Genomic DNA, 25622 nt, shown 5'->3' with positions numbered 1-25622 from the left:
TTTAACTAGTTCTAAGTTCTAGCGGACTAATGACCTCAGCAGTTGAGTCTCATAGTGCTCAGAGCGATTTGAACAAACGCGAGACTAAGACTCTCGATGATGGGTCCTTACAACACTCTTCATCTCTGACACGCCTAAAGGCCGGAATGACTGAGCTGAGCTCTAATCTGTGGATTGGTGATATCAATGACAGAGGTGTTGCAGTGATTAAGACAATGGAAATAAATTCGAGAGAATAGCGGGTCGAATACGCTTTTCTGCCATCCTGATTTAGATTTTCGTGGTTTCTTTGATTCAGTGCAAGAATGGATGGAAGATCGACATTTAACGTTCAGTTAATATTGAGTTTGCAAATGAGGGGTATTCAAAGTTTTTTAAGCTGTTAGAACAGGTGAAAATAAATAGTCCCTTAGACGGTGAAGTTTTACATTTACTGAGAATTTAAAAATTTACAATCATACCTACACTTTCAATGCAACCCTACCGAGGAACAGGACTCAGAGGTTTAGAGAAAAGACTCTAATTATGGAGTAATTCCTTGTCTGACCATCCAAATTTATGTTTTCCACAAGGCAGACCCCAGGATCGTTCCTTTGAAAGGATCACGGCCGATTTACGCTAACATCCCATCTCTGCTCGTGCTCCGTCTCTAATAACCTCTTCATCGAAGGTATTTTAGATCTTAACTTACCTTTCATAAGTTATGGAGAGTTCCCAGTATACCAGCGTCATTCCCTCCTTTCCTACACTACATTCGTGAATGGCCAGTGGGAAGTCCTACATTTCCCGTCATCACATCATCAGATATATAAGCTATCATCTCTCTTACCTAATGTAGGGAGTCAGCCGTTTTCAAAATTTGGTGAATTTATCTTTATACAGTCTCGAGACCGGAGGCCCGTCCTGTCGGCATAATCATTACTCAATCAGAGGAAAGGAAGTCGTGTGCGCTGTCCGACTGTGGATCGTGTACGCTTTGTTCTGTGTATTATCTGTTAACTGGCTGTGTATCCTATTTTCTAAAACGGAGATAGGAGACCAGTCCAAAATTTGCCTAAGCAAGTGCGGAAAATCGCATATCTACTACGCTCTGGCTGGCTGGTGTACAAGGCTAGCGTTCATTAGTGAGACACACAGATTGCTTCCGAATGTAGTTCACCTAAATATCTCAAAAGCTAGCAAACTGCGCTTTAACATACAGGGTATGGCGCTTAAATCCAGACAAATTTCAATTTGAATTTTCTGCCATATAATAGTTCCACCAGAGGTCGCGACTGGCGTTCATGAAAGCGACAGGCATCTAGTGAACACTCAGAACCTCAAAATGGCCGAAATGTTACGGACAACAGCGTAGTACAACACATGAGCCGCGATTATCGAAAGTCTTCACGCTGGGCACTCGCCCACTGAAATAGTTCGGTTCTTCGGGTACCCGAGATCAACTGTTCACGATATTGTGGGCAAGTGTAATGCTTCGGAGAAGTCTGGGGAAGATTCTGCTAACCCGACGCGGAAACGCGTCTCACGAACTGCGGCAGTCATGGAAAAGGCTCAGGCGCTGATTTAGGAGGACCCGGGGCAATCGCTGAGAAAATTGGCGTCAGTATTGAATGTCAGCAAGCGAACAATGTGTCGGACGGTAGAGAAGGACTGGCTCGCGGATAACTTTGACATGTTCTGGCCTATGGAGTTCTGGCCCACGAACATCCCGGATTTGAACCCCCTCGACTACTATGTTTGAAGCGTACTCGAAAGAGTTACCAATAAGACAATGCACGCTAATGTCGCATCTCTATGAACTGCTATCGAAGCAGCCTTCGTGAATATGTCTTCCTTGTTTTAAAGAGAGCGTGCGATCGCTTTAGGACAAGATTGGAGGCGGTCATTGCGGCTGGAGGGTGTTTCATTGAGTAATGGTGCTCTTGAAAAATACCATTACGTATATGTAAAAGGATTTTCATTTGTATTTTGTTTCAATAAATTTGCTTTATTTAAAAAAAAGTTCCATTTGTCCGGATTATAGCGCCCCACTCTGTATACGAACAGGTCAGATATCTGAACTAGTACAACTATTGTAATATAATACTCAGATTATTGAAGAAAACCATCTGTAGCTGTCGTATTGGATTTCTACAGGGTGGGCGAAAGAAAACTGGCCTGTAAAATATTTCACGATTCCTAAGATAGGCAGCCAAACTTAACATCCAATTCTGTCACGGATGATATAAGTTGCGTTACCTATCTTAAGAAGCATAAAATAAAAGTGGCGATCAAATTTTTCCTTTCGGAGGCTGTGCAGTCCAGAATCGGTATGCCAATCAGGCAAAGCCGCCGTGAGCATTGAGGCAATCATTTCACCGACCACTAGGTTGAAGATACCTGTTAGGTAAAACACCGAGTGAAGAAGTCCTGCTGCCTGCTGACAGGTATCGTCGACCCTTCAAGGTCTTTTTTAAGGGACCGAAGGAGGAGACTGTCAGACGAGTGCTCGAGTCTTTCCCACATGACTTGGCGTAACTTCTGCGTTAGGACATTTGCGATACGGGGACATGTATTATCGTGAAGCAGCAGCGGTCCTTGTCGTAGTTTTCCTGTACGTATCACTTTCACTGCACGCCATAATATCTCCAGCGTCGTGCAGTACTGTGCCCCAATGATGGTAACACCAGGTTCCTTGAAATGAATAAACAATGGACCCCAGTAGTCAAAGAACAGGGTGAGCATCGCCTTCCGAGCACATGGCTGGCTCTCGCAATTCTTGAGACGAAGGGACAATGGATGGTAGCACTGCATAGTCGACCTTCCGCCTCCGGTTCCCAATGGCAGCACCAGCTTTCGGCGCCTGCAACAATGCGTTAAAGGAACGTTGGTCCTGTTTGGATGTATTTGGTAAGAACGTCGTCACAGTTCGCGTTTCCGTATTTATCACACATATGTCCGAATGACACGAATGTTACACTAATACCTTGCCTACATTTTAGTTCTTATAAAACCGCATTAGAGTCACGTTACGCAGCAGCAACGTCCTCAAACAGAAAAATTTGGGTTGTCCCTTATAGTTTTGGGACAGTTTAATTTTGCTCAGCTTGTACATCATTGATGCATTCGCACACGATTGGGAAGAGCGGAAGTTCCCAGCGCGCCAAATCGCATACTCGAGAGGAGCTACGTTTTAATCCAGAGCCGACCACTGACATTTAGTTTCCTCTTACTTTCTCTGAACCAGGTTTCCTCTGCAAGGGACACAGCCTGTTTATTTCCCTTCCTTTTTTAATGCCAGCCTTTGTTTCGTCTTTATCGTCAGAAGGGCAGACTCTTGTATTCCTCTACAAAAACCAAGCAGCGGTAAGACACAGGACTCGCATTTCGAAGGATGGAGGTTCAAATATCTGTGCGGCCATCCTGATTCAGATTTCTATTGGTTTTACCCTATCGTTTAAGGAAAATGTCGAGATGATTGTTTTAAAACGAAAACGTTCGTTTTCGTTCTATCAGAATTTATGCGTCATCTCTTGTGAAATCATCGTCGACTGAGTGTTAAATATTATTTTACCTTTCTAAACTACTACGCGAGAAAAACGCCGAGTATATGGGGACAAGTTTTCGTGGCTTAATGCATCATTTTCGAGCCAACAGGGATACAGTATCATAGCGGTGAGTATACGATTCGACTTTTAATACTGGCTGTGGCGTCAAGAGCCGTGCAGGCAAGACAGAATACAACGTGCATCCACTGAGATCCAGGAAACACCGTCATCGTGTCTGGCTGACATCTTCCCTTTGCCGGCAATACTTTATTTATGACCAGAAAGAATTTCACTCTGCAGAGGTGTGTGCGTTTATCTGAAACTTTCTGGAAGATTAAAGCTGTGTGATGGGCCGGAACACGAATTCAGATCTTTTGCCTTGCCATGGGTCGTTTCTGTAGACCTCAGGCAACAAATTATTTAACGACGAAAGACAAAGATACCGAGTTCGACTTTCGGCCCAGCACGCAGCTCTTTCCTACAGGGAGAGTGAAAATTCATTCTGGCAACAATATCCCAGGCTGCTGCTAAACTATTTCTCCGCAATGTTCTTTCTTCCAGGACTGCTAGCCCGGCAAACTATGCAGCAGAACTTATGTGAACGTTGAAAGTGAAGTTATGTGGGCGGGTGGCGACTATCTGAATAGCTCGGGCGGTAAAAGATTCGCGTGTGGTAGGTAGAAGTTCCTGTTTCGAGTCATAGTCAGTACATAGTTTTAATATTCCATGAAGCTTCGCTTTGCTTATGATCTGGACTTGATTACAGTAAGCGTAATTGGTTTCAGACTGCACACTTTTATTAGGCTGCAGGATGGTTCGCGTTGCGTCATCGAAGGCGGGGAATTAACGTTTAATGTTTCGTAGACAATGAGGTCTTGAGGGATCGAGCACAATCTAGCATTGGGTAGGGTACGGAAGAAAATCGGCCTTGTTCTTTTCAACAGAAACCAATCCGACATTTGAGGAATACCTAAGCCTGGATGGGCAGGGAAGATTTGATGTACGGTCGTAATATTGCGAGTCTGTTTGCTATCAGTACTAAACCTCTCTCTCTGCCAGGATGCTGCACGCTATAGACTTTTCAGTTAATAGAAATTATGGCAAAAGGAACGGGAGTGAGTGGTCGGAGGCATCAGAGCCTCTCTCGCGACCTTGCAGTGGAAAAGTGGGAAGGTACAAAATAATGTTAATCCGTACTCGGTGTCATAACACTATGCTTCTCTTTTCAGTGTGTCTCGTATGTCGTTTAGTACATAGTTTCATATGAGGTAAAGAAACTAAGAACGCCGGAAATAAAATATTAGTCACCCCCTTAAAGGAACACATTTTCCGCTTTGAAGCACTGTTAAGTGGTGTAGAACTGATGGTACCTAGCTGGTAACCCGACTCTCCACTGCAGACGTAGGATACGGCATTGAAAGTGTGTGTATGTGCTAGTCCGTCGTATGGAATCAACACAGTAAGGCCGGCGGCTGAGACCGAGCGGTTCTAGGCGCTTCAGTCTCGAACCGCGCGACCGCTACGGTCGCAGGTTCGAATCCTGCCTCGGGCATGGATGTGTGTGACGTTCTTAGGTTAGTTAGGTTTAAGTAGTTCTAAGTTTTAGTGGACTGATGACCTCAGCAGTTAAGTCCCATAGTGCTCAGAGCCATTTGAACCATTTGAACACAGTAAGGTGGGTCGACTTCGTGTTGTGACAGAATGACAGATGGTTCAAAATGGTTGAAATGGCTCTGAGCACTATGGGACTTAACTGCTGAGCGGTCGCGCGGTTCCAGACTGTAGCGCCTAGAACTGCTCGGCCACCCGGTTGGCGAGAAATGGAAGCTACCGTGTTTGGATTTGACCATCGTGAATTAAGTTCCGCGATTTGCTTTGATATCAGCGCGGACTGTCAAACCAAGGAGTGCTCTACCACTGGCAACCATGTAACACAGTGTAAGAACAGCGGTAGTCCAAATATCGTAACCGACACCGACCGGAACGATGTTCACGTGTTGTCAGTGACAAACAGTTTCAAACCCTACAGGAATTATTGATGTCGCTGAGTGATCTCAATGCCGTTGAAAATGTTTGAGACTACACCTTGCGTCCGTAAAGCTGTGAGACTGATTTTAGTCCTGGCGTGTAAGCGCCGTCAGCGCGGTTACTACAGTGGTAGCTTAAACCAACAGCTCCGTCTCTAATGAACTCGATACCGACGGGACGTTAAACCCTAATATTCCTTCCTTGCACAAATTACTGTAAACAAAAGGTGTGCATTTCAGCAGTCAGCTGTGAGCAGGCAGTGTTAAGTAGTGGGCGTGCGGCCGTAGTGTGTCAACACCGTTGTGTCACAAATAACGATGAAGCAACATCTCTATATCAAATGTTCAAGACATTCTCCATAATGTTCTGAACAAGCGGAAAGTGTGTCCGAGATTTTTCCCGCACACCTCGACTCCCGAACAAACCCAACGACGCGTTGACGCCTGCCGTAACTTGACTAAAATGGAATACGTGGTCAATTCTCTTCTAGAAAAAATCGTCACGAGTGACGAGACTTGGTGTGGTCAAGACGAACCTGTCACAAAACGATAGAGTACAGAAATTCACATAATCGACACTGAAGCCAACGTGATGTGCGAATTGAATAACATCTGAAAGAATATTTGTGACAATTTCACATGGTTTTACGGAGGCTCTGTGCGTTATACTCAAGTGGGGGGAGACTATAAAGGGCGTTTCCCTAAGAACGTGCAAAAATTTGACAGGACACACAGGATGCTCCACTGAACAATTTGAGGCAGGGACTCTGGGGTCATAGAAGCTAGCTTAAGGAAATTTGGAAATTGGTGGTAAGTGCTACGGGACCAAACTGCTGAGGTCATTGGTCCCTAGACTTACACACTACTTAATCTAACGTAAACTAACTTACGCTAAGGACAACACACACACCCATCCCCAAGTGAGGACTCGAACCTCCGACGCGTGGGGGAGCCGCCCTAACCATGGCAAAGTACTTGAGACCGCACGGATACCCCGCGCGGCTAGCTTAAGGAGATAATAGAAATAAAATCACAGTAATGTGTACTTTTTTATTTACATTACTCAAAGTTAACTGCAAATACCTTCATTGACACAATGAACGTACCATTTGTACTGTACCTTACAAACTGTGCTGAAACTGATGGCCATCAACCTCAATGCAAGCATGTCATCGGCGAACAAGGTTCTGACGCACCCTGACAAATATCCCTGGTGTGTTTCGAATCACAACACAGGCAGGTACAATTCTGGCAAATAATTCCATCTTCGTATCCACTGGAGTCTCGTACACACTGAATTTAGATATCCCCATAGAAAATACTCAAGGAGATTTAGGTCAGATGATCTCACAGGACCTCCCCTTCCAATCCAGCGACAAGGAGATACTGGACCGGCACTGTTCTATCGTATTGTAATGTACATCTCTGAATAGCTCTGAGTAATGATGGGCCTGTCGTTGATTCATAGCACGTTCTGTCATGGGGCAATGTCAATACGATACAACAGAGCCACCTAATGGACAAGTAAAGTAAACAAAACCTGCATCACGACTTCCTGATAATCAGGCTCGTTCCGTGCAGGAAATAAAGAATGTACATGTAAATAAACAGCACAGCACGTGTATACTGGTACGCATGTCAGTTGTAAATAAGCTGGAAAACAGTAATGCGAGACAAAGTTGTAGACGAGTTTACTTCCATATCTTCTCATGCTGGCTTCTCCGACCCCAGGTTCCCTTCCTCAAACTGTTCAGTGGAGCGTTCTCTATGTTCTGTTACATTTTTGCACGCTCTTAAGGGAACAACTTGTGCAGAACACCTGTAAGGTTAAAAATCATTATTTTAACTTTTCCTTTTTTTATCAATCGAGCCTCTTAACTTTGTGGTCTGATACGATGTACGGAATAGCGGGAAAAACGCAGCAATCAACATTACTGCTATTTGGAAGCGCTAAAAGCTCTAACTATCAATTCTTGGCTTCAGCTGGATGCAGCATACCTAAATAAACTCTTGTGTTCTCTGTTTATCGCTGATCTGAGGCTATTCAGTATTATCGTTATGTCTCTTGGCGTGGTGGGCGGGGGGGAGAGGGGGGGGGGGGAAGAGGGGAGGGTGACTGATTTTTTTGTACTTGTACAGTGTGCTTAGAAGCTTCATAGTTCAGTAAGAAAGAAACGTAGTGAGCATTGAAAGCGCAACAGAATACTTCGTTCTCTGCGTATTATCATATTATTTCGAAAGCATTCTGCCAATGTCTTAAGTTCTTAAGAACTTCAGACATGATTTGAGGTTAATATCTGAAGTGATTTACTCTGTATAATCGATAAATTACAACATTTGTCCGTGTAAGTTACTTTTACGTTCTTCCACGACGTGTTTCGAGTCCTTGCATTTCATCTTTAGGTGGATCACTGACTACATTACAAATTCACTTGCCGAATGTAGCCGGTTGTCTGTTTTGAACTTAAGTTCATCTAATAAATCATAAACAGTAGCAGCTTCCAGACCACAGTCCAACACGGACGCCATAACGTAATGCCTCGTACTGTGTATGCCAATTTCTTCTTCGATCTCGTGTAATGTGATCCGGCTTTCCATATCCAGTAATAAGTGAAACGTGTTTCGTACTCCGATTTTTTTACCTACATCTTTTCGAGGTTGTGTGATGTAAGACGGTGCCGTATTCGAGATAAACGGGAAATTCGCGAAGCGCGAGAGGTGAGTGCAGTTACAAAGAAATGGCGCACAGAGGCTGTAAACCGCAGCGCCGGTGAGCGGACGACGCCCTGTGGGGACGGCCGCGCCATTGTGGCACTACACGGGGGAGCGCGCCTGTTAAGCCGCTGCTCAGCACGCACCACACAAACAGGAAGCGACGCTGCCATCGCGGCTCGGCTCACCACTCGGATTACACACACAAACGCAACTTTTTAAACTTTAAAACTGGACGTACATCATTATTGTCTTTTCTCCGATTTTCCCTTTGGCGTCACTTGCATTCCCATTTTTCCTCGGTTCACTAGTGAAATGCAGAAATGTTTTATTTCTGTGATCTGAAGTCTTTCCTGTGGCCAGACACTTAGACATGTTGTTAGATCTTCCAACATATCTATCTGGGTCGGAGACTGAAAGCTAGCTCTAAACATCGAATAATGTACAGTTATTCAATTTACGAAACTCAAAAATGTGCTTCGCGAGAATGTGCTTTTAACGACACAGTTAATGGATCGCAACTAGGATCCTTTACGTGCAACACCAACGTCCGGGAGGGCGGTGTGCTGACGCCACGCACCTCCATTCCGCATCGACACGCCATTGGCAGAGGACACGGCGGTCGGCGGTACCGATAAGCCCGTCAACGCCTGTGGGCGGAGATTACATATGCAACAGACACCCACATGTGGTTACGAAATCGAACTATCTCAAGCTATTGATATGAAAAAACAAAGAAAAGGCTTTATTTACCTATTGAATACTGGAAAATACTTTTATCTGCAAATGTGCTTATTAAAAACTTGTATGACCAACACATAAACAGTGGTGACGTTTGACCTACACTGTGTGATCAAAATATCCGAACCCACCCCCCTCCCAAAGAAAAACATACGTTTTTCATATTAGGTGCATTGTGCTGCCACCTACTCTCAGGTACTCAATATCAGCGACCTCAGTAGTCATTAGACATCGTGGGACAGCAGAATGTGGCGCTCCGCGGAACTCACGGACTTCGAACGTGGTCAGGTGATTGGGTGTCGCCGGCCGGTGTGGCCAAGCGGTTAAAGGCGCTACAGTCTGGAACCGCGTGACCGCTACGGTCGCAGGTTCGAATCCTGCCTCGGGCATGGATGTGTGTGATGTCCGTAGGTTAGTTAGGTTTAAGTAGTTCTAAGTTCTAGGGGACTGATGACCTTAGAAGTTAAGTCCCATAGTGCTCAGAGCCATTTGAACCTTTTTTTTTTTGATTGGGTGTCACTTGTGTCACACTTCCGTACGCGAGATTTCCACATCCTAAACATCGCTAGGTCCACTGTTTCCGATGTGATAATGAAATGGAAACGTGTGGGGTGCACCTACAACACAAAACCGTACAGGCCGACCTCGTCTGTTGACTGACAGCTGAAGAGGGTCGTAATGTGTAAGAGGCAGACATCTATCCAGACCATCACACAGGAATTCCTTACTACATCAGGATCCACTGTAACTACCATGACAGTTAGGCGGGAGGTGAGAAAACTTGGATTTCATGGTCGAACGGCTGCTCATAAACCACACATCACGCCGGCAAATGCCAAACGACGCCTCGCTTGGTGTTAGGAGCGTAAACAGTGGACGACTGAACAGTGGAAAAACGTTGTGTGGAGTGACGAATCGAGGTACACACCCTGCCGATCCGATGGTGAACGTCATTTGCCAACGTGTCTAGTGCCAATAGTAAATTACGGAAGCGGTGGTGATATGGTGTAGTCGTGTTTTCCATGGAGGGGGCTTGCATCCCTTGTTTTTTTGCGTGGTACTATCACAGCACAGGCCTACATTGATGTTTTAAGCACCTTGTTGCTTCCCACTGTTGAGAGCAATACGGGGATTGCGATTGCATCTTTCGTCACGATCGAGCACCTCTTCATAATGTACGGGCTGTGGCGGAGTGGTTACATAACAATAACGTCCCTGTAATGGACTGGCCTGCACAGAGTCCTGACCTGAATCCTATAGAACACCTTTGGGATGTTTTGGAACGCCGAATTCGTCCCAGGCCTCACCGACCGACACCGGTACCTCTCCTCAGTGCAGCACTCCTTGAATAATGGGGTGCCATTCTCCAAGAAACCATCCAGAACCTGATTGAACGTATGCCTGCGAGTGTGGAAGCTGTCATCAAGGCTAAAGGTGGGATACCATATTGAATTCCAGCGATAGCGATGGAGGGCGCTACGAAGTTGTAAGGCATTTTCAGCCAGGTGTCCGGATACTTTTGATCACATAGTGTATGTTAGGATAGACACATAGACAGTACCAAGTTATACTTAAAAATTAATCACGGAATAATGTGACCCATGAGATGGACTCGCAGATAAGGTGAAAAATACGAATTATAGGCAGAAACGAAGTGAGAATCCTAAGATGTAATGGAAATCTGCTTTGAAAATCCAAAGAACTAATTTGCAGCTTAGAATCTACAAATACTCTTCAGCCATCAGTGCATGTTCCTCAGAGAAAAACTGAGCATGAGCTTAAACTACCGAAAACGCTGAGAGAGGCATAGAACTAGTTACGTTAACACTCTCTGTTGGTAAATGGAAAAGAAGGAAATATATTACATGTTGCAGTATAAAGTATTCTACATTACTCAACTTATTGGGAGTGACAGAGTATAGACAGAAATGGAAAAGTAAAGGTAGCTCTTAGAATCTCACACCTGAGTAAAGTTTCATCGCCAGAATTAGTCTAGCTTATTCAGAAGAAGGTGCTAGATCTGCACATTTTCTGGTCACCAGAATGTATGCCACTGTCGTGGAATAAACTCAAAATCTCTCTTAAATAATTCGTGGTGCGAGATTATTAAAGACAATTTCTGGTTATGCATTCACCACATGGAGAAAATCTTGAAGCTCCCTAAATGATTTTTGAAAGTAATAGGTTATGCATCGCCACTAGGCTACCTATCACCCTTTCTTTCATCTCATTGTCATGCATATAACAATAAAAACACAGACTTGACAAAAATTTCACAAGATAGTTACTAAACATGGACAGGCCGGGTTAAAAACATAAGCAGTAGCTGTTACAACATTACACAGTTTTCGTCCAACTAGGGAATCTGCAAAGACTTACAGTGCAGGATCGGATATGAGAGTTTCAAGAATGTAAAACTTAAGTGCTATAGTCTATGTCATCGTTTGATGGGAATATGATTCCCATTCAACAGAAACAATGTCTGACATTATACATCACAGTAAATGAAATAACTCTAAGTAATGTAAATATCTCGTCACGATCAGATTAGAAGCGCAGTCAACGCCCATCACCTGTCTTCTGTTTGGTAATGAAAAGAAATGGGTCACGTGATAGTGTTGGCACAGCTCCATGTTGTTACAGAAATCGTACACTTGACGCCATCCACATAGGCTGTTGAAACACTGTACACTAACAGACATTATTTTCGTAGCTGTGATTTTTGCCTTTGTCTTCTCAACCCACTTCATTTTCGGTAATTCAAAAAAATGGTTCAAATGGCTCTGAGCACTATGGGACTCAACTGCTGAGGTCATTAGTCCGCTAGAACTTAGAACTAGTTAAACCTAACTAACCTAAGGACATCACACACATCCATGCCCGAGGCAGGATTCGAACCTGCGACCGTAGCGGTCTCGTGGTTCCAGACTGCAGCGCCAGAACTTCGGTAATTCAGGGATGTTTTAAGCGTCCCCGACGCCTCTTTATTCTGCACAACATTCACTTCTCGTGACATATGGGAGAGTCAATATATAATCAGTTTCACTACGCTGTTTTCATAGATTTCTTTAGATACGGAAATAGTCACTTCCGACTAATAAGCCTCAGAACAAGGCGTGGTGAGCATCTGACATTCGAAATTCATCCACTCAGAAGACTATCAAACATGAAAACACCTGAAGAGTTGTTGTTGCAAAACCAAAATTCTTTTTCAGAAATTTTATACCTTGTGGATATATTGAGACACGATTTTTTTCCGTAAGTCTCTAAAAGCAACTTTAACTTAATGTATGAAAATGCACATGCTAAAGGAATTACGTTTGCAGTAAATGGAGAGAACAGCACACGGATTCGGCTTGATAGCTGAACGTCAGATTGGTAACGCAAATATTCAGAGCTTGATTACTGGTTGGTCATAAAATTCCTTTTTTTGTAATGTCTAACGTACGTTTATTCTCTGGCATGCCTTTTTGTACGTGATAAACGCCTACCTGGCCTACCTACCCGGATAGCTATGAATTCCCTTTCACGCGAATGTAAGGATGTGCGTTACTTTGTTTACTGATGCAGGCCGCAGTGTCTCTCTTTGCAATGTTTCACACCTAACGTCCGAGTCAGCATAATTTCCCCACTTTCACAGATCGTGCTCTTTGTCGTATCATATATATAATATATGGCTATATAAGGAAGCACGACACGTGTAATTACACAGTATACAAGAAAGAAGAAAAGTACTGTCCGCTAATAGGTGTCCGGAGACTTTTGATCGGTTAGTGTACGTCGGGCATTCACAATCTGATCAGTATCAAATGAGCTGATACGGCACGTAATTGCTCATCCGGCGGTCGACGGTCAGTCAGAGGCCAGTATGGAAGACTGCCAGATGTCTGACGGAATCGCAGTCTCATGACACGCGGAACTGCTACAAGTGAAATTCACTCCGGACAACGTAACAGCTACCATAGCTGTATATAAATTTTATTTTATCCGTGAACTCCGTGGCCGTTAATGATAGTCGTGAATGACGCAACCAGCCAAAAATACTTTTTGAATTTCTTGTTTTACTGCCATAACTGATTTCGGGCTACCATGTGCATCTTCAGATGGCTAATATTTTTCGTTGCATAGATGTTCTGGTCAACACCATGTCGTCTGCTCAACATTGCGCAAGAATATTTGAGTATTCTGTGTCACTTTATCAGTTGCTTCATTAGTAAAAATATGCCTAAGTGCTTGCACACAAACACACATACACACACACACACACACACACACACACACACACACACACTCACACAGTTGTGTATAAAGTTGTTTCATTAGTAAAAATATGCCTAAGTGCTTGCACGCACACACACACACACACACACACACACACACACACACAGTTGTGTTCACTTACATACGTTCCGGTAGATGGTGGTTCGTTTTGATGTGGTTTGCTAGTTCGATATATATGTATATGGATATGGACCACAACAAAACAAATGGTTGGGCATAAAATTCATTTTTTCTAATGACTAACGTACGTTTATTCTCTGGCATGGCTTTTTGTACGTGTGTTAAGCGTCCCAGACACCTCTTTATTCTGCATTTCTCGTGACATACACTCCTGGAAATGGAAAAAAGAACACATTGACGCCGGTGTGTCAGACCCACCATACTTGCTCCGGACACTGCGAGAGGGCTGTACAAGCAATGATCACACGCACGGCACAGCGGACACACCAGGAACCGCGGTGTTGGCCGTCGAATGGCGCTAGCTGCGCAGCATTTGTGCAGCGCCGCCGTCAGTGTCAGCCAGTTTGCCGTGGCATACGGAGCTCCATCGCAGTCTTTAACACTGGTAGCATGCCGCGACAGCGTGGACGTGAACCGTATGTGCAGTTGACGGACTTTGAGCGAGGGCGTATAGTGGGCATGCGGGAGGCCGGGTGGACGTACCGCCGAATTGCTCAACACGTGGGGCGTGAGGTCTCCACAGTACATCGATGTCGTCGCCAGTGGTCGGCGGAAGGTGCACGTGCCCGTCGACCTGGGACCGGACCGTAGCGACGCACGGATGCACGCCAAGACCGTAGGATCCTACGCAGTGCCGTAGGGGACCGCACCGCCACTTCCCAGCAAATTAGGGACACTGTTGCTCCTGGGGTATCGGCGAGGACCATTCGCAACCGTCTCCATGAAGCTGGGCTACGGTCCCGCACACCGTTAGGCCGTCTTCCGCTCACGCCCCAACATCGTGCAGCCCACCTCCAGTGGTGTCGCGACAGGCGTGAATGGAGGGACGAATGGAGACATGTCGTCTTCAGCGATGAGAGTCGCTTCTGCCTTGGTGCCAATGATGGTCGTATGCGTGTTTGGAGCCGTGCAGGTGAGCGCCACAATCAGGACTGCATACGACCGAGGCACACAGGGCCAACACCCGGCATCATGGTGTGGGGAGCGATCTCCTACACTGGCCGTACACCACTGGTGATCGTCGAGGGGACACTGAATAGTGCACGGTACATCCAAACCGTCATCGAACCCATCGTTCTACCATTCCTAGACCGGAAAGGGAACTTGCTGTTCCAACAGGACAATGCACGTCCGCATGTATCCCGTGCCACCCAACGTGCTCTAGAAGGTGTAAGTCAACTACCCTGGCCAGCAAGATCTCCGGATCTGTCCCCCATTGAGCATGTTTGGGACTGGATGAAGCGTCGTCTCACACGGTCTGCACGTCCAGCACGAACGCTGGTCCAACTGAGGCGCCAGGTGGAAATGGCATGGCAAGCCGTTCCACAGGACTACATCCAGCATCTCTACGATCGTCTCCATGGGAGAATAGCAGCCTGCATTGCTGCGAAAGGTGGATATACACTGTACTAGTGCCGACATTGTGCATGCTCTGTTGCCTGTGTCTATGTGCCTGTGGTTCTGTCAATGTGATCATGTGATGTATCTGACACCAGGAATGTGTCAATAAAGTTTCCCCTTCCTGGGACAATGAATTCACGGTGTTCTTATTTCAATTTCCAGGAGTGTATTCAAGAGTCAATATATAATCAGTTTCGCTATGCTGTTTTCATAGATTTCTTTAGATGTGGACATAGTCACTTCTGACTAATTAGCCTCGAAACAAGGCGTGGTGAGCATCTGACATTCGTATTTTTATTAATGAAGTAACTGATAAAGTGGCACTAAATAGTCAAATATTCTAGTGCAGTATGGGACAGACGACATGCTGTTGACCAAAACATCTACGTAATGAAATATACTGACCATCTGAAGATCGGCGTGGTAGGCCGAAACGCGTTATAGCAGTAGAATAAAAAATTCAAAAAGTATTTGTGGCTGGTTGCTTCATTCACCGACGGTAAGCAAATTGCTCGTTAGGGTAAACATTCAGCACGTTCCTGTGTATCTTTCCCGTCACTGCAACCAAGAAACGCTCGTTCGAACTGAGAACTGTCAAGTAAAATAATGCCGAGCAACAAATGCCAGTGGCGACGCCGCGTATAGCCAGTTGGAAATTCGAGTGGTTGCGTCCAGGGAGAGCCGCGTGGGAACTTGTCAGCGTCGATGGAGAAAGCCTACTGATCTGGAATACATGGAAAGAGACTAGAGGCTAACTGACCTTTTTACGTACAATTCTTGATATCCTTTAAAGTGATAGAAGCAACGAAATGTTATGGTGTAAATGGTGCAACACAAGACAATGGTACTATCAGAGATTGAGCCTATGATACTTTTAAAGAAGACATTTTCGTTAGGTTCATCAAGAAATATACTTCGCAGGAAGTACATGTGACTGAGATTGTGTTAAGAAGAAATGTCAACCACATAGATAACGTGTAAGTCCTTATGAACTTTGTTTCCCTTTAAGGAGGAAGTTTATTTTTACGAAGGAGAGATCTTTTTGGGAAGACAGCTTGTTTAGTGAAGTGTTAACGCTGGAGAAGTCAATACTGGTGAGTGTGAAGTAGGCTACAATGAAGGGCAGAGCGCTGCCTCCCCTCCCCCCCCCATCCCCCACCCCACCCCCCCCACCCCCCCACCCCCCCACCACCACCTCCACAACCACCGAGAAAAAGAAAGTGTTGGAAGCGCACATCCTGCAAGGGACAAAGAGATTCACGTCCGGAATATCGCTCAAGTACACTGCTTTAACTTGTCACAGGTGCTGAAACTCCATTCTGTTGTTTAGTGTATGCGATGAATACATTATTTTGTAGCCACTACTGGTCGCTCGGATCACTAGTTTGGCGCCCAATCGGCGAGTAGGTCTGTAGTGACGGAGCAAAAGCTCGAGCTAGAAAAGGATGGGTAAGGAAAATGGTCGCGGCCTTTCCGACGGAACAATTCCAGCATTTGCCTTAAACGGTTTAGGGAAACCACAGGGAACCTAAATCGAGGTGGGTGTACGGGAAGTGACAGAGAATCGCAAAGAGTGATGGACGGAGAGAGAGAGAAAGAGAGAGAGAGAGAGACAGACAGACAGACAGAGAGGGGGAGGGGGGCAGATAGAGACAAACAGAGACGGACTGACAGACAGACAAACAAAAGAGGGAAAGAAGATTTTGGTACGAATAACAGGCAACAAAGAAGTAAGATGGAGCACTGGCTCGAGTTAAGAAAAGAAATCTTCTAAGCCCCTTCAAAGGATCCAAAGAAACCATTCCGGCATCCACCTTCAACCGGTTTACGGATATTATAAAGTTGTACACTGAGGTGAAAAACGTCATGGGACAACTCTTAAAATCGTGTCGGACCTCGTTTAGTCCGGCGTAGTGCAGCAACTGGCTTCAGGTGGACTCTACAAGTCGTTGGAAGGCTCCGGCAGAAATTTTCAGCCACGCTACCTCTATAGCCGTCAATAATTGCAAATGTGTTATTAGTGTAGGATCTTACGCGTGAATTGGCCTCTCGATTATGTCCCGTGATTCACGTCGGACGATCTAGATGGTCATATCATTCGCCCGAAAGATAAAGGATATTCTTCAATCCAATTGCGAACAATCGTGGCCTGGAGACATGGCGCATTTTCATTCATAAAAATTCCATCGTTGTTTGGTAACACGAAGTCCAGGAATGGCTGCAAATGGGCTCCAAATAGCCAAACATAACCATTTCCAGTCTACGATCGGTTCAATTCCATAAAAAACACAGCCCGTACCATTATGAAGCCACCATCATCTAGCACAGTGTCTTGTTTACAACTTGGGACCGTGGCTTCGACGGATCTGCACCACACTCGAATCCTACCGTCAGATCATACCAACTGGAATCGGCACTCATCTGACGAGGGCACGGTTTCCCAGTCGTCTAGGGCCTATCCGATACGGTCACGACCCCAGGAGAGGCGCTGCAGGCGACGTAGTGCTGTTAACAAAGGCACAATAGTCGGTCGTCTGTTGCCAAAGCCAATTAACGCCAAATTTAGCCACACAATCGTAACGGATACTTTCGTCGTACGCCCCACATTCGTTTCTGCACATTTCGTGCAGTTTTGTTTGTCTTCTAGCACTGGCAACCCTACACAAACGCCGTCGCTCTCTGTCTGTTAGTGTACGCCGTCGGCCAACGCGTCGTTCTGATACTTGGTATTCTCGGGACACTCCTGACACTGCGGATCTCGGAATATTGAATTCCCGTAATGGAATGTTCCTCGCGTCTAGCTCCAACTACCATTCCTCGTTCAAAGTGTGTTAATTCCCTTCGTGTGGCCGTAATCACATCGGAAACATTTCCACACGAATCGCGTGAGTACAGATGACACCTCCGCCACTCTACTGCCCTGTCGTAACTCGTGTGCGCAAAACTCCAGCTATCTGTATACGTGTATATCGCTCTCCCACGACTACTATGACCTCAGTGTCGGACTCGGGTACGAACCGCCACTCTCCCAGACACGCTCGCTCTGTGACTGACGGAAGTTGCCTTCTAACGGCAGCGACGCAGTTGTGCGCATCTGTCCACAGAAGTCGGCTGGCACGCAGCTTTCGCAGCCGCCCCTGTGCCAGACGGACTGGAGAGCTAACTCGGTGAAGAGGGCAGCGTAACTGGATAATGACGGGTACGCGGACGAGGAGGAAGCGATCTGAATGTGGAGAAGACGGCGGGCGCAAGAAGGCGCAGAGGTTTCCGGAAGCGCGGCGCGCAGCTGCGGGCGGCACAAAGAGCAGGAAAGCGCGCGGCTTCCGGCGGCGCGGCGCCGGCGCGTGCCGTAACCCGACGCGGGCTGCCACAGCTGCGCCTCGCTTTCTTGCCGCCCATCAGCTCAATAAAGGCGCGCCGCTCGCACTCGTATCATTTCCGCGCCGCCCGCCCGCCGCCAGTCAATAGAGCCGCTGCTCGTGTCGGAATCTGCGCGGCGCCCACCGACTCACTCTGACCCAGCTACGCTCGTCACACCCACAGCGCCCGTCTCTGATTTGGCGTCTTGCACCAGAATACATTAAGCGAGAAACGTCAGGCAATAGCGATATGCACATAAAAAGATGGCGGTATATCGCGTACACGAGCTATAAACCGGCGGTGCATTGGCGGAGCTGTCATTTATACTCAGACGATTCGTTTGAAAAGGTTTCCGACGCGATTACGGCCGCACTACGGGAATTAATAGAGTTTCGACGCGGAATGACAGTTGAAGCTAGAGCGTGCGACACTTCGTTTCGGAAATTGTTAGAGAACTCGGTATTCCGAGATCCACAATGTCGAGAGCGTGCCGAGAATACCAAATTTCAGACATTACCTCTCACCACAGACAACGCACTGATCGACGGAGTTCACTTAACGAGCGAGAGCAGCGGCGTTAGCGCATTCTCAGTACTGGCAGACAAGTAACACTGTGTAAAATAAACGCAGAAATCAATGTAGAACGTACGGCGAACGTAGCCGATAGGACAGTGCGGTGAAATTTGGCGTTAATGGGCTACGGCAGCAGGCGATCGACGCGAGTGCCTTTGCCAACGGGACGCCTTCGTGGGGTCGTGGCCGTATCGGTTGGACCTCAGACGATTGGAAAACCGTGGCCTGTTCAGATGGGTTCCGATTTCAGTTGGTAAGAGCTGTCGGTAGGGTTCGAGTTGTCAGCAAGACACTGTGCAAGGTAGTAGTGGCTCCATAATTGTGTGGGCTATGTTTACATGAGAAGGACAGGGTCGTCTGGTCCAACTGAACCGATCACTGACTGGAAATGGTTAGGTTCGGCTATTTGGAGACCATTTGCAGCCATTCGTGGACTTCATCTTACCGAACAACGATAGAATGTTTTTGGATAACAACGCACCGTGTCAGATCATTTTTGACAATCTGAGTTAATGATTTGGCCACCGAGATCTCCCGACAGGAATCCCATCGAACATTCGTGAAACATACTCGAGAGGTGAGTTCGTGCACCAGCAACACTTTGGCAATTGTGGGTGGCTGTAGAGGCAGCACGGCTCAATACTTATGCAGGGGACTTCCGACGACTTGTTGAGTCCGTGCCTCGTCGAGTTGCTGCACTACGTTGAGCAAAAAGCGGTCCGGCACCACGTTAGGACGTACCCCTTTGACATTATCACCTCAGTGTACGTGGTAACTGGCCCTGTCGTGTAGTCAGATCCCTAGTCTTGAAGCAACTTTTAGCGCTTTATCGAACATATGCTTGATAAGGGACTAAGCGAGTCAAGCAGCAAGCGCAAGCGAGAAACAGATAGTTCAGTTCTTATGGAAATAAATAAACCTAAAGGTTACAGCCTTCGAAGATTAACATTCTGTTTGCTGCATTATACAGAATCAGCAGTGTCACAGAAACTTCCTAACATGAATCTGTTGATGGAAAAGAACGGCACCTGGTGATGTTATTTGCGGTCTAGAAGATTGCTAGTTTAATATTTACAACAATCACACTCGAATTACCTTGTCGACTATTCTACTCTATCAGCTGACTACCAAGATTATGTCTCGAGTGACAGAAATATACACATCTTTAAATTTATTCCATTTAAATCTCTTATAATTTGTTATGTCTCCACGTGTTGAAGCTCGCTCAGTAGAATTGCAGATTTCTCTTCAGTATTTGATGATGTATTGAAACTGGGAGTCGACGACGATTCGTGTTCCGGGGTACGGAAATTAAATCTCGAATAATTACGTTTGACCTTAAAAAATCTCTGGCTGTACGCAGCACCACGGAATTTTCCAAGTTACTCGAGTAGGAGTTCGATGAAATTGGACAGGCGCTAATTAAACATTCAGCGGAATGAGTTTTGAAAGAAAGCGATCCAGTGGCGTCAAAGAAAAGTTGGCGCCGGCCTCGTGAAGGCGTGTGTGTTTGTGTAGAGACCTACCAACAATCTTTCTTCCAATTTACCATTCTCGACTGGAACAGGAATGAGAGGAAGAGATAATGATGTGTAAAAGTACACCGTTAGTGGGTTTGTGGAGTACTATCGTAGATGCTTAACGAGCTGATAGGTGCGTGGGTATCGTATCATTCCTAGTTTGCTCATTCAGCAGTGGTGTTGTGTTACGAGCGGGCTTCAAAAAGTAAGTTACACATTATCACGGGAGGCCAAGTAACTTTTGTTGAACGCTACTCTACACTTCAAAGTGGCAACATACATGACACAATTTCTCAACACTTGCACCAAGTGTTTGTAAACAACGATCAGAGCGAACTACAAGTCGTTCAATTCCTTGTCGGTAGAAATCAGCTCCTTAATCACTGAGCCACTCGACAATCGTCTCATCTTTTGAAACTTTCTCGCAAGATGTTCGTTGAGCTTGCCAAAAAGATGGAAATCACATGATGTAAGAGTTTGACTTCCATATCAGCATCGCCCATGCCAGTGTGGCCTCGGACAAATTATTGGCTGGATGCAACACTCCATTTGGTCTATAAACCGTCAGAATTTCACGGTGAATCTGTGTGCAGTTTAGACGTTTTACCAGCACGAAGCCTACTGTCCCGCTTCTTTAGACTTTGGGATACGTTTCCAGTTGGATGGCCATTTCACTCGCACACCGTGATGCACCTATTATCGGCACCACAGCTGAGCTGTGTCTACAGGAAACATGTAACACGTACTCTCTTCCAACAGTGAACCAGTCTTATGGGTGTTCGCAGCTCGTAGTCTAGTGGCTAGCGTTGCTACCCCTGGATCGCGGGTCTTCACTTCGATTCCCTGCCTGGTCAGGATTTTCTCCTACCGGAGACTGGGTATTTGTGTAGTCCTGTTCATTTCATCATCATTCAGGAACATGGCGAGACTGGAAAGTCTAAAGATGGGGAATTTGTAGCCGGCCGAAGTGGCCGTGCGGTTAAAGACGCTGCAGTCTGGAACCGCAAGACCGCTACGGTCGCAGGTTCGAATCCTGCCTCGGGCATGGATATTTGTGATGTCCTTAGGTTAGTTAGGTTTAACTAGTTCTAAGTTCTAGGGAACTAATGACCTCAGCAGTTGAGTCCCATAGTGCTCAGAGCCATTTGAACCATTTTTTTGGGAATTTGTACGGGCGCTGATAACAACGCCGGCGAGCGCCCGGCAAACCAAAATCGTCATTGTCATCATCTTGTTGTGCAGAGGTTTCAGCGTGGCACGACATGGGTAACTTACTTTCTGAAGTCCATACGTATTCTTATTGGTTCATAGGTCTGCCAGTTAAGTTTTCCACAGCCAAAAGGAACGTCCCTCCTGTGGCTTCGTGTAAGTGGTTACCGCTAGCTGGGAGTGGGTACCTTTTCAGGCGTCGGTGCAGGAAGCCTCGCCATCTGCGCCTACTGGAAGCTCATTGCCGCTGACGGTGGCCGCCTCACACAGACAGCACTGCGTCCGTAGTCGGCTGCTGACGCTGCAAGAAACAAGTTCCCAACTGCGTCAGCTTCAAACAGCTTACAAGTCTGCATAAAAAAAAAAACTGTGTCTACACTGTGAACATTTCATCAGGTAACAATCAAAATCAAAATTAAATGACATGTGACTGATCGATACAAGTAATGGCGTCACATTCTTTCCAATATGGCTATTATCAACAATATTTACTTTGAATGCTTTAGGCCAGTCAGGGTGTCGCCATTTCTCGTACGTACACAACCGATGCCATGTCTGGCACAGGACGAACCGTGGAAGAAGCGGATGATAGGTGTCGGCTCGCTGGTATACGCCAATAGGAGTCTCGTCAAGTAAGCAAGTAAGAAATAAAGAAATGTTTATCTTTAACGTCCCATGGACAATGAAATCACTAGCGACGGATCACATCCTGGAATTTGGGAAGGATGGAGAAGGAAGTCGATCGTGTCCATTTCACAGGAAGCATCGTGGAATTGCCTAAGCAATTTACAGAAAAATCAGGATGGTGGGATTGAGATTTGAACCGCCACCATTCCGCAAGCGAGTCCAGTTGCGTTTGGTTGACCAGAATGAGATCTATATGGCTCTCCATTGTACGAATTAAATGGCTTCTAGCATGGGAACCATGCGTTTCCGGACATATGTTCATCAGATCTTAGCTCCTCATTATACTTTGAAGGGTTGTCTTCCATAGTTTTTAGTCATTGTAGAAAAGTGTATGGTCCGAAAAAACGCTGCAGTATCATCACAGTAAATAATAAAATTACCAAGTTATCAAAAAAGTACGGGGGGCGCGTCTGACGCGTAACAGGTGACTGGGAACGCGTAATTCCCAGCCCTGGGTCGACAGTTAGGGTTTGCACATACCCCCCGTACAGGCCAGCCCCAGGGAGGGTGATTGCCTGAGCTGCAACCTCCGCAAATTGCCGATTGGTCCCTCTGGTAGATGTTCGGGAGTTGTGACCTGAGGTGTGAACAATCACCTAAGGCGGGTGCGCCCCCTTGTGGAGGAAGCCTCCAGTTGGAAGGAGACGCTGGCAATCGTGGGAGATTTTCTCGCAATGAGTCACTCATCTTCCCAATCGACGTCTACAAAACGTAGACGTAGTGAGGCTATTGATTCGAAGACCCTTCCCGCTGCACCACGGTTCCTTCTGGTCTCATGTACTGAAGACGGTCAGTGCTTCGCCACGGTCAATCCTTTGATTATTCAGACAGGTTTTGATGCAATTGCTGGCCCTGTGAAATCCTGCTCTCGTTTACGGAATGGCACATTGGTTTTGAATATGGCTTCTGATTCTCAAACATAACACCTCCTTGGCTGCCTCGCTTCTCCACGGTTACGCTGTTCGTGTTGAGAACCACAGAACTTTGAATTCTTCCCATGGTGTAATTAACACCAGGCTGCTTGACCACCTAACCAAGGCCGAGATACAATCTTATGATCGGGGTATCATTTCCATTCATCGTGTAATGAAAAAGGTAGATTCCTTCTTAGTGCCCACCCGCACTCTATTCCTCACCTTTGATAGGGTGGTGCTGCCGTCCAAGCTCAAAGTAGACTATGAAATTATCACAGTCCGACCGTACATTCCGAACCTGATGCACTGCTACCAATGTCATGGTTTAAGCACACTAGAACATCTTGTCGACACCCAGCCAAATGTGTAACCTGTGGTAGGGATGCACACGAGGTCGATTGTCCACCTCCTTCTCCCCGCTGTATCAACTCCAACGGCGGCTATGCCGCATCCTCTCGGGATTGTCCCGTCTAACTAGATGAGCGGGCTGTCCGCGAGATTCGGGTAAAGAAAAAAGTGTCTTACCCAGTAGCTCGCAAGTTACTGGCTAGTCGAAAAACGTGTGTTCTCCCGTTTGGCACCTATAATCCTGTTCTTGTCACCTCTCACTCCATGAAGGACATGACCACACAGACATGCGACCTCAAATTCGGCTCGGAGGTTGTGAAATCGCCAAATCGCCCAGTGTCGAAGTAGCATCGCCATCCCCCCCCCCCCCCCTCCCTCCTGCCGTGCAACAGTCCGTCAAACTCTCGCCTAAACGGGCGAAGCCACGGACTACACAACCAGTAAGCAGGAAAGGACAGAAGGAGTACTCCTGTGACGATTTTCTCCTTCCCTCCAGCCAAACAACACCCGAGTCTTCTTCTAACCAGAAAGGCTCGAAGAAGCCCGCTAAAGGCAAACGGTCTTCTCCTTTACCAACTCGAAGATCCTGTTCGACGGTGTGGCCACGCGCTACCTTAGCCCGGCCGGGCTCTGCCTCGCCGATGCACACCACCAACCGTTTTTCAGCATTGGACGTGGACTGACCGCACAAGCAAGCCGATGCTTCTGCAGACCCGATGGAGCAAGATCCTCCTGCTCCTGTGCCCTGTTGTAGCGACTACACCGGCTGTCACTCGGCGGCCGCCGACTTGACACCATCTCTTCCTCCTTATGACTGTCCTCCAATGCAACGTTCGCGGCCTTCGGTCCCTCAAAGAAGATTTAGGGCCGCTTTTAGCATTGCAGCATCCCCTTGTACTCTGCCTTCAGGAAACCAGACTGCGCCCTTAGGACCAGTTTGAGCTTTCACATTACTTACATACTCGTTTTGACCTTCCCTCTGGGGTCGGCACTCCGTCTCATGGGGGCATCATGTTGCTCATACGGGATGGCCTTCGTAGTCAACCAATCTGCCTGACTACCCGTCTTCAAGCTGTTGCAGTTCGCCTTTTCCTTCCGCACCTGACTTTCTCCCTCTGTATTATTTATGTACCTTTGTTCTTTGATGTCACCAGGGCAGACTTCCTTCAGCTTATTGGGCAGCTACCTCCCCCGTTTTTGCTACTCGAGACTTTAATGAGCATCATCCCCTCTGGGGTTCTCCCAGGACCTGTCAGAGAGGTGCCCTCTTGGCTGACCTTCTTACACAACTCAACCTCTTCTGCCTTAACACAGGAGCACCCACTTTCCTTTCTGACTCCTCGCACACCTATTCCCATTTGGACCTATCCTTTTGCATTGCCCAGCTTGCCCATCGTCTTGAGTGGTCTGTTCTTTCTGACACATACTCGAGCGACCATTTCCCGTGTGCTCTCCGTTTGCTGACTCCGGTGTGAAATGCTTGCAAAGTATTGCTTACTTAGATGTGTGCCACAGTTCGTTTTATCTTAGGACAGAGAGATAAGGAAGGACTGTTTCCAGAACAAAGAATGGGTTACAGGGAAGGAGACATCAAAGGATACGGTTTCATAGGTGTTGAGAGGAATGACAGAGAGTAAAGACAGCAGCAATTAAAAGAGAAAATGTAGCGTCAATGGAAACCGCTAGATTTGTTTATAAAGTTTTGGGGGAATGGAATAAAAGGGCACTTGCGGCGATCGTGTCAGAGAGAGAGAGAGAGAGTGTGAGAGAGAATAGAGGAGATATTAACAACGAGTAAACATAATATGAAATCGTTTGCGTATTGTGTGGGGGACGGAGAATGTATTCATGAATGGAGGGGAAGAGAGAGATGTACTTGAAATAACAAAAACTACTGTGACAGAGTCCATCAACGCTGATTAGTTTGTAAGTATCTAGACAGGGTGTAAATGAAATCAAAATAGAATATTTAACAAACTGTATATTCAAAAGAAACCCACTTGAATTAAAAATGCAACTCAAAGAAAAACTAATCCATATTGTAACTTTTTTGTTGCCACGCGATCTTCCACTAGCTCCCATTGAGGAAAAATGACGAAAAAGAAGACATAACAAAACATTTTAAGTACTCTAATATTTTAT

This window comes from Schistocerca americana, chromosome X, assembly GCF_021461395.2.
Source record: "Schistocerca americana isolate TAMUIC-IGC-003095 chromosome X, iqSchAmer2.1, whole genome shotgun sequence".
In the NCBI taxonomy this organism is placed as follows: domain Eukaryota; kingdom Metazoa; phylum Arthropoda; class Insecta; order Orthoptera; family Acrididae; genus Schistocerca; species Schistocerca americana.
This window is presented reverse-complemented; position numbering follows the sequence as displayed.